The 9875-nt window shown below is 46.6% G+C and overlaps 1 long non-coding RNA gene across 1 annotated transcript; it reads left to right on the forward strand.

Moving 5' to 3' along the window:
- Positions 1 to 419: 419 nt before the first annotated feature.
- LOC149355969 (uncharacterized) lies at positions 420 to 3855 on the forward strand. Its single transcript, XR_016289779.1, has 2 exons — positions 420 to 995; positions 3689 to 3855. It is a non-coding gene; the product is annotated as an uncharacterized LOC149355969 (long non-coding RNA).
- The last annotated feature ends 6020 nt before the right edge of the window (positions 3856 to 9875 follow it).

Raw genomic sequence — 9875 nt, forward strand, 5'->3', positions numbered from 1 at the left:
CCTCCTTCGCTATTACGGAAATTAAAAAAGTATTGCGTGAGGACATTACAACACCCACCTGTATATTTTCAGGAGCCTTGACAAGCTCCTTTTCGTTATATCGTGACGTATATTGTCAATACAATTAAATATTTAATGCTAACAAGTAAGCCGCGGAAAGGCAGCCGTTCTTGAAGGGCGCCGCAAACTGTACTACATCGAATGAATACGCTGTCCCTTAAAGGAATCGCTCGACAGAGTTCCATTCCATCTTTCGATCGTTACTGTCCAACGCGCTGAAATCAGACACATTTCATCAACGCTTCTACATTTCTCTTTAAAACGTCCTGAAAATAAAGGGGGAAAGACGGGTGTGAGAATTCAAGGAAGCGCCCATATCGCTTAGAAACACCTCAGAATAGTCTCAAAGAGCCTGGTCCTCTGTGCGATTAACATCTCCCATTTATACCTTTGCAGTTTGTATTCACGTGAATAAGTTCACCGACGCAACAATCAGAAAGGCAGTATTTTTTCGTTCCTACCCTTGCACCTGTTGCTTCGGAGCCGATGACACGCTGATGTCGAGCATATCAGTTTTCTAAACACGAACACACGCAAAAAAGACGTTATGCTATGCAACATTATAATTATTATTTGAGAATTGTACCACATACTATTCGGTGGGAGATGCGGCGCGTATACAGTCAAGCAGTTAGATTTCGGTTCTCTTTTCACGAAAACAATAAGGTTTTTAGAGGGTATGCGAAGAATTCACGCTTATAAACCAGTTACGTTCTGTGGTCTTGGATATCAGATCAAGCTCCACACGGAAAGAGTGCGAGCGATAAAGATACGACCGTGAAATGGGTTTCTGTTTCACGTTTTACCGTTTTACCACGAGACGGCGGAAAATCATTCGTGCTGCAAACAACCCTGTGCGTGGCTGCGTTGGTGGTGTTGGCGTTTTTTTCGCGGATTACGTTTTCTTCAAAATCCAGCTGCATCGTCCGCTTACGGTAAGTCTATACGTTTATATTTTATTCATTTGTTCTCCTAAACCACTCTAAGCAGAGCTGTGTGTGCAGAACAGATTATGTGCGCAGTGACAAACGTCCTATCTTCGTTTCTGAGGCGGAAGCCATCGGGTTCTCGACTAATGCCGCTTATCTCTGTGCCGCTGTCTTTACTAACGCGCGGAAAGGCAGTCTGTGCGATGCCCTTGATGATAAGCCGCTCCTCGCGAGCTGTCTACTAGAGTTTTCGTGTTTCAAGGTAGACGCGCGGCCAGAAATGTCGTTTAGCCTGTGAATGACGGCCGAAATGGAACTGTGCGGTAGTTAGCGCCGTGTGAGCTCAATTTACTTTGCACCTCCGAAAACGTACTTACATACACTCTCGTTCTGTGGTGGATTACATTTATTTTCTAATCTTTGTGTTATCGCCTGTCTGGACCTTGGAGTGCTGTTCTTTTTGAGGTGTGCATTTCCTTCCTACGTATGGACGCTCGCTCGGTGCGCGTCGTGGGCGCCGACGTTTCAGCAAAGGTGTCTTGTAACGCTACAGACTGGAGCGCGAGACGTTTGTCAAAGTTGTAGTTAAGCAGCGCTGAAGGAATGCTTTTAGTGTGATGGTATAAAATTCATTGCCCGCGCGATTGGCCGGCGTGCTCAAACACCGCGAAGAACCCACGAGCTCCATCCCGTCTCCCCGTCGTTGCACACGTACGGATTCCTCCATGTCTGTCATCAGAGCCGTTGGCCGCCCCCGCTCGCCTGCGGGCACTTCATTTTGAAAGCTGGGTAAAGGTCGGCTCGACAAGAGGTGGCTTACATTTCTTTCCGAGTGGTTCGTTCATGAATCCCGCTCACGCGTGCACAGATTTCTCTAATACCATTTGCGCGAGAGGCAAAGTATGTGTTTCTGATTTCAGACTGCTAACTTACGAAAGCGCCGATGTAATTCGCCGCTTATTTGCGCCTAAAATTAAATTAAGCTCTCGTGTTATTATAGCTGCACCTGTTGAAAGCGTTAATTGTTTCATTTAAATACTTCCTACTTTGAGCGCGTTCAATGCTTTCGTTGATTTTTCTAGCAGCGTTGGGTTAGGCTACCTCCATGCAAGAAACACAGCTCTTTACGGCGCTGTTGGGGCTGCACTTGAAAGAAAAACTAATTGAATTTCAGACGGTATTTTATCGTGACAGTAATTTGTTGTCTTAAACTCGCGACTGCTTTTGAAACGGCGCAGCTGCAGCCTCTGTGTGCAGTATGGGTTTTCTGAATAATGAGCGCGGCATGGAAGCGCTGCAACCCGCTTGTTTCTAAGAGCACGCGCAGATGTATGAGTATGCTGTTCCATCTTTGTGCTTCAAGTTATAGGCGCAAATCTGTGGTGAACTGGTCGCTTCTGCCTGCTGGTTTTGTATAGCTTGTGCCCGTTTGAGTATCGGCTTACGTACACCCGGCCAAATCTTTAACTGGCTCTGGTGTTGCATCGATAAATGAACCTTGTAAAAAAGGTGCCTTTTGGCTACACTGCTGGCATATTCATGTTGTAATTTGACACGTGAGATGGCATTTCATAGTTTCTTTTTGTTAATATAACGTTTGAGTGGAGTACTTGCGTGTTTCGATCAAAGTTATCAGAAATATTCATCGTCTGCTGCTACGAACAGCCGAAATAACCGGAATACGCACCAATGGTTCTGGTGGCGCATTTGCACTTACTCTAGGTAAACGACTTGTCCGCCATGAAAGGAGTGGTAGTTTACCCAGAGGATGAGGCCATATGGACCAGATTCATTGCTGCGTCTGCCGCTTGTTTCAGCTGTTGTAGTGGCAGACGAATATTTCTGATAACGTTGATATAAACACGCAAGTGCTGCACTCAAACATTATATGGACAAAAAGGAACCACGAAATGACATTTCACTCGTCAAATTACAGCATGAATATGCCAGCAGTGTAGCTAAAAGGCACCTTTTTTACAAGGTGCATTTAGCGATGCAACACCAGAGCCAGTTAAAAATTTGGCCGGGTATACCAGGCTTCACGCAGGGTATTTTGAAGCGCTTCTTCTATAGCGGTTATAAGAATAAATGCTGCAATATTCTTCTTTTTGGATCCCTGTGTAAGGTGCGCTGAATCTGCATATTATGGAGGTGGCATTCTTAACACCTCCTTGCGAGTCAATGCAGATATGTGGCACAATTGTTCAATGTCTTCTGTTACAAATAATGTAAAAGGATTGCCATACAGAAATCAGTATCAGTACTGGATTCAGAGTAGAGTGCTCCAGGGATTACGGGTCTTTGTTACAATGTTTTATGAAGACACTTATAATCTGTCGTGTCTTTACTGAAATGATTGCGCCGGCGTGATAGCTCAGTGGCTATCATGTTCGTCTGGCGACCTGAAAGATGCAGGTTCGATTCCGGCCTATGCGGTCGCATTTTAATAGAGGCAAAATGCTAAAGGCCTGTGTACTCTGCAGAGTTGGCCGAAATTATTCCGCAGCCTTTCACTTCAGCGTCTTGTAGCCTGTGTCGCCTTTGGTCTTTGAACCCCATAAAACCAAACCAAAAGATCAAGATTGCCTTTCTAGAATGGCATAGCCAGGATATGCCTTTCATTGTAAAGCACATGTGTAGAGATGGTATGGGAATTTTTTTTCAGTTCCTCTGTTAATTTTTTCCTTTGTGCTGTACAGGTGAACATGCCCGGATGATTGACTGCAGACAACAGGCCGCAAGAATGCTTCTGAGGAAACTAGCGGGACTGTTACTTTCAACATTTATGTTATTGTGGATTCTTATGGTCCATGTATTGCATATTCCCGGCCTGGATAGCTTGGAAATAAAACTAAATTTGTAAGTATATTGATTGTCATTTGTGAACTCTGGTGACTTTTTTCAGTGGTTGTAGACTGTCTATAGGCAGTTTATAGATAACGGTCTACTAATAGTTTAGTGGACAGAGGTCTATAGACTGCCTATAGACAAAGGTCTATAGCACTGCCAGGCCACACACCTATGGAATGTCTATAGACAGTCTATAGACATATGTCTACTGGACCAGTAGACTTTTGTCTGTAGACTGTCTATAGACGGTAATCTACAGGAAGTCTATGGCCATAAGTCTATAGGTCGTCTATAGTCCGTCTATAGACAAGTGTCTATAGACGGTCTATAGACAACTCTATAGGAAATGTATGACCATAAGTCTATAGATCGTCTATAGACTGTCTATAGACATGTGTCTATAGACTTCCTATAGACCTATAGACTTTCAGTAGACATTTGTCTATAGACTGTCTATAGACAAAAGTCTACTAAAAGTGTATGGCCATAAATCTATAGACTGTCTATAGACCAGTCTAAAGGATTTGTCTATAGACAGTCTATAGACTTCATAGACTAAAGTCTATAGACAGTCTATGGACTTTCTATAGAAATTTTTATAAGGGCTGTCCAGAATGCCAAAAGAACAGCGCTGACCTTCACAACACCGGCAAGTTTCTGTACAGAAAAAACCAACTGTGCGTAAAGCTGACACTTTAGCCAGTGGTGATTTCAAAATTGAAACATTTCTATGCTTTGCATTCAGCTTTTACTTTGCGATAAACGCTACATGTATAGTCCTAAGCTTAGACCTGTATTTTTCATAGATGTTGAGCACGGCAAAATATAATTTGTGGGCGCTGCGTTTTGATCCCAGCGGGTTAACAGTTTCAATTTCGTCAGTGTAGAACACTAAAACCGGAGTGTAGTGATATCTATCTTCCAAAAGTTGGGAGAGTTTTCCCTTGTGTACGAGTCCAGCACAAAAGCTGTGCAAAACTCGGGATTGCTGCGTATTCCGGTATTCGTTATGTAGGTGACTGCAGAAGCTCTAGGAAAGCATTAGATTCCTCAGGACATTGGCTATGCGCACATACTGGAACGTGTCTCCAACATCCAGCACATTTTCTTCTGGCTGCACGTACAGCAGATGCTCCTTAACAAAACTCTCCCTCCAGCACTCGCTTCTTACTTGCTGAAAATGGTAATCTAGAAAGTCACATGCGAGAAGCATCCGAAGATCATGTCCTGCTGATTCAGTGATGATGTTTTGTTCAATCGTGGCTGCGAACAGTCGAAACATGTTGAGGATAGTGAGTTTGAACTTGTGAAAGATGCTCTCCGTAGTAGCGTGCGGCACCTGTGCACCGCAGCCAAACAGAAGAAAAGCAAGCACAACTATTTCTTCAACAGCTGCATCAGGTGCTGTCTTGTGACAGGATCGCGAAAGCGGGTAGATGAAGTAGTGTCTTGCTTGCCGCTGGAATCGGTCTGCTGAGACACAGAAGCAAGCGATCCAGTGTGGCTGGAAATATGGCCCCTCATAAGAGGGGCCCTCACCAAACCACCTGGTTTTGCCTCACAAAACTTTTTAACGCAGTCTGTGCCTTCTCCGGGTGTCTCAAGGTCCAAATGGGTTCTGTGAACTCGGTGCAGATGTATCTGATGTGACTCGAATTTCTGGTAAGTCTTGGCGCATCCTTTAGCACCGCACATCAACTAAAACTTGCTCTCATGACTATGGTCCCTGGTGTGCCCCACGACCTTGCAAAATCTCGTCAACGGAAATGAACAACGCGGACAAGTATGCATCATCTTGACATATGACACTTGCGGATTGATTCGAACAATGTTATGAGGGCGACACCGCTGACATGGGCGAAAAAACGCACACGAGCACCGAACCCTGCTTCCTCTTCTTCACCGCCTGCCGGAAGAAATCAAGCGCCAGCGGCTCTAGCGGGAAAACAAAAAGTAGACTCAACCAGCTATGAGTAAAACAAAATCAATGCAAATCATGGTTATTTTGTATGACAACATGTGTGCGACATCAAAGACGCTCGGTAAATATTTTTTGTGTCCAAAAGTATGTAATTCACTCTGTGTAACTGCAAATACGTAAAAAAAAATTCAAGTAGGTGCTGCTAGCTATCATTATATACTAACCTCCGGATTACAAGGCATTATAATCCCTGGGCAACATAAATCTGTCCGCGTATATTTATCCACCCGCGCGTGCGCTGTCATTGCCGCAGCGGTGGCAGCGGTTGCAGGTTTGTGTTGGGTGCATGCTTTTCTCGGTGCTGCGTTATCGGCAATTTCGATGCTCTGCGAAGCGATGTCGTCATGTCTAGTCCAATGCCTGGTTACGTGGAAGGACCGAAAGAAAGTCATATTTTTCAGTGGACAGCGAAAGAAAGCGGACGTGCTTTTTTGCCGAGAGATTTTCGGGATGCCACGCAATGCGAGCGGATTGAAGAAAGTTTTATTCCTCAAAAGTTGCATGCATTGGTCGTTTCTGTTGCTAGACGTTTCACATTCTTTTCTGGCCGCGAATTCGAGCAGTGTAAACCGCGATATGGGCTTGAGGGTGACTGAAAAATCGCCGCCCGTTTTCACTTTTCAGCGATTCCAAAACTTTGGCTATGCCGGCTCCACTTAGTTCGCGCCGAAGCCCGCGCGGGACGCCGCCCTCGCCGGCCTCGGTCTCGGCCGCCGAGGTGCGGACGGCGGCCGCCAAGCATAGCGCGGGCTATGCCAGCCACCGCAGTTGCTATAGAACCCGCTTCCGACAACGAAACTGTTGAAAGCACTATCGAATGCAGTGGAATAGTTGCAAAATTACTGCCGTGGCGCTCCACTGAGGGCTGGTGTGCACTTGTTGCCGATAGGAGACGCAACCACATCTGGGCCGGCAGCCGGCCGCATGCTGAGCTTCCAGGGAATTCCAAAAGACGCACCCAGGGATGTATTGAGCAAACAGTCTTCTGGCCGACCTTTTACTATTCAGTAGCCTCTTCCGTCGTTGCTCTTACGGCGCTTAGTTGTCGACGAAGAAGAGAACCGATGACGCTTTACGTCTGCGCACGCTATAGAACCTTGCCTGAGAGCGGCACGCACAGAGGAACAGAGGCACAGAGTTTTGCTCTATGCTGTAATATAGGATATACTGTGGTAAAAGTCAAAACAAAAAGCGTCGCGGATGCGTGCCGAGCCATGAACGAGGTAGCCAGCGCCTGGTAGAGCAATAAAAGCAAACTGTGAAATAGTGTATCTAGGTCAAGGTTCATGATCTGCAGAGCGTGGTCACCCGTTACCGCCGCGTCTCCTTTCTTTGGCGTCTCTGTGCAGACGGCGTCGCTCGAACCTTGGAACCCTGGTGGCTGCAGCTCCTAGACTGGCGGCTCCTGTTGCATGCATTATCCCTTTCGCCGCTCACCGCGTTCGTTGCGAGGCCCACATGATCGCCGCGCAGGTGCGTCAAGTGTTCTGGGCCCATGACTGGTATGCGCTCCGTTGAGTCGTAGAGGGAGTTTACATGAGCCCGTGTATACGTAAAGCGATAACGGCATGAGACGGCAGCTAAACGACCGTCGAGTCGGGCTGCGTCAGCGCGACTGCAGGGGTGTAGGTTGACTCGGCCCGACCCGCTGTGCAAGGGGCATGTCTGCTTTGCGCCAGCGCCTCCTCTCTTGCCTGCTAGCAGTTTGAAAATAAAACTTGAAATATTCCCTCATAAATACGCGGCTTTTGGAGATAGAGTCATTTAGTCTTGACTTTCGAAATTGGCCTATGGCGGCAATGCTTTTAATTTACTTATTGCGATATTCTACCGTAGAAGAGCTTAGTTTTCGTTCAAACTGGTCGTTTTGTGATCAGGGGCTGGAATTCTGTCGATACAAGCCAACTTCAAATTCTCCTCATTGTCCCTTTATAGTGCAAGGAATCATCTCATGTCTGTCGTTAGGCTATTGAGTTATATAGTCACCTTTTTAGATGTCCTCAACTTCCGTTTCAACACATATGTAGATGTATGCGTCGGAGAATTACACGTATTCTGTTTGTGACAGGATCAACCTTGTTGCTGACGAGGACAGCGACGAGGGGAACTTGCCACATTCAACCAAGTACGTATTATTTTCCCACCTAATTTTGCTAAATTCGATAGACAAATTTGACGCCGCTGTGGCTGTTATTTTTGCACCCTTTATGTGCAGTGCTCACGACACATCCATTTACTCCTCATGGACTAGAGTATGCACTGCCACCTGTTCCATATTACATTAAAGTTGATATTGAAAATGTCAAGGTTACTGAACTTCCACGCCCTACAAAAGCCAGGATCGTGTCGTTGACAACCAAGCAGCTATGCACAGTTGACTTGTAGGTATCAGATTCAATTTCAGCCTGCATTTTGCATTATTAACCTTTTCACAGGTATCCCGGAAGAGCTCGCAGCGAAAGCCCTTGTTCTCCAATACCCTGTGCTGAGAAATACAATCGGAACTGACTAAGTAAGTACACAGCATTCCCAATCTACAAGCACTATAGAGCATCAGCTTATAATGCATTTGCTAAGTTTTCTTCGGATACATTTATTGTTAAATGCAACTGCACACAGAATGTTGTATTGGCTGAACTTTTCGCACTATATTTTCAAACTCCATGGTTCCGAGGAAAGGGGCTGATCTCTATGCAGGACTCCTGGAAGGTCTGCTTTCAGTACAAAATGGGGAATCTACGAAAAACACTCGACAACATTCGAAGAGTACAAGAAGCAAAAAAGAAATTTGCTAGAACAGGAAATGCTCCAAACAATGTCTTCTGTAAATGACACGCCGCTTTGTAAGTGGGAGTTCAGTGTTCACAATGGAAAAGCAATTTTTTTAAATTTTAAATTAGAAAAGTATCAACGATAACCAAAAAACTGTAGGCGTTTCCTGACGTAGTAAAAATTTTTTGGATTTAGGCTGCCTTCCATGGCATATGAAGTCTCTAACTCATTTCCGAAACTACCTGCGTACGAAAATTGTCTGCCTGTAGGGGCTGTGACTTTAATAATGAGAGGAGATATATTTAGAGTATAGCTCTTGTTAAGGCAGAAGCCTACGGCGCCCGTAGGCTAATTCCCCCCCTACCGTGTCCGTCTGAAGTCGGCAGGGGTTAGGAATGGCGACAGCGGGTCGCGCGCTTCGGATGCCGTCCAAGGCTGCGGGAAAGACCGCGACCGCCTTGTCGGGGACCAAGGGGCCGACGACCCCTTGAAAGGATCCCTTGATAAACATAGAAGTGGGGGTGGGGGACAATAAGGTCGACGACTCCTTAAACCCCCGACTGTCTAGCTAAGCAGTGGCGCCTCCAGAGTCGGGCTCTGGCGTGCACTGGGCTCCGCCTACTTGTATGCGCAGTGCCACTGCAGCAGTATTGGTTGGAATTGGGCGAGAGCCGGTTTATTAAAGCTCCGCCCAATTATCGAGGGGATAAAAACCGCTGCAAACAAAGAGCAGGGACGAGCGCGCCGAGTCCCAGTCTCGGCCGCTTTTCTACAGCCCTTTTTTTTAAACAGCCCTTTTTGACAGCCTTTCTTTATACCGCCTTTTTCTTAAGTTCGTTGTGTTTTGGTCTCGTCTTCAATAAATTAGTTTTTTGCTTCAGTTTTGTCGCAAGAAGTTTGGAGTTGCTGCCCCAACCGGCAACGTGTCGCCGGACGAGCGGACGAAGTACCGCTGACCAACGTACGATCGGACCAACCGGCCATATTCGGACCTTTGTTTCCTTTTAACTGGTGCCGTGACCAGGATAGTCCGAGCGGCTTTCTGCGAGCGGTTGGAGGCACTACCTTCCGGAAGCCTGACGGGGCAATTACCTTGGTGAAGAGTCCCGGGGACCAAGGTCCAAGTGAGGCGATACCCTTGCGCGAGGCCTCGGAGCCAAGACTCCGCGGCAGCGCCAAGGAGCGAGCGAAGCGAGACCGACGGAGCGAAGCGCCGCGACCTCGGCGGCACCTGAGATTGGCGACTCCGTCCACTGCGAGGACGTGGTGGGACAACTGCGAGC

This window comes from Amblyomma mixtum, chromosome 3 (genome assembly GCF_055824585.1).
Source record: "Amblyomma mixtum isolate Tamu chromosome 3, ASM5582458v1, whole genome shotgun sequence".
In the NCBI taxonomy this organism is placed as follows: domain Eukaryota; kingdom Metazoa; phylum Arthropoda; class Arachnida; order Ixodida; family Ixodidae; genus Amblyomma; species Amblyomma mixtum.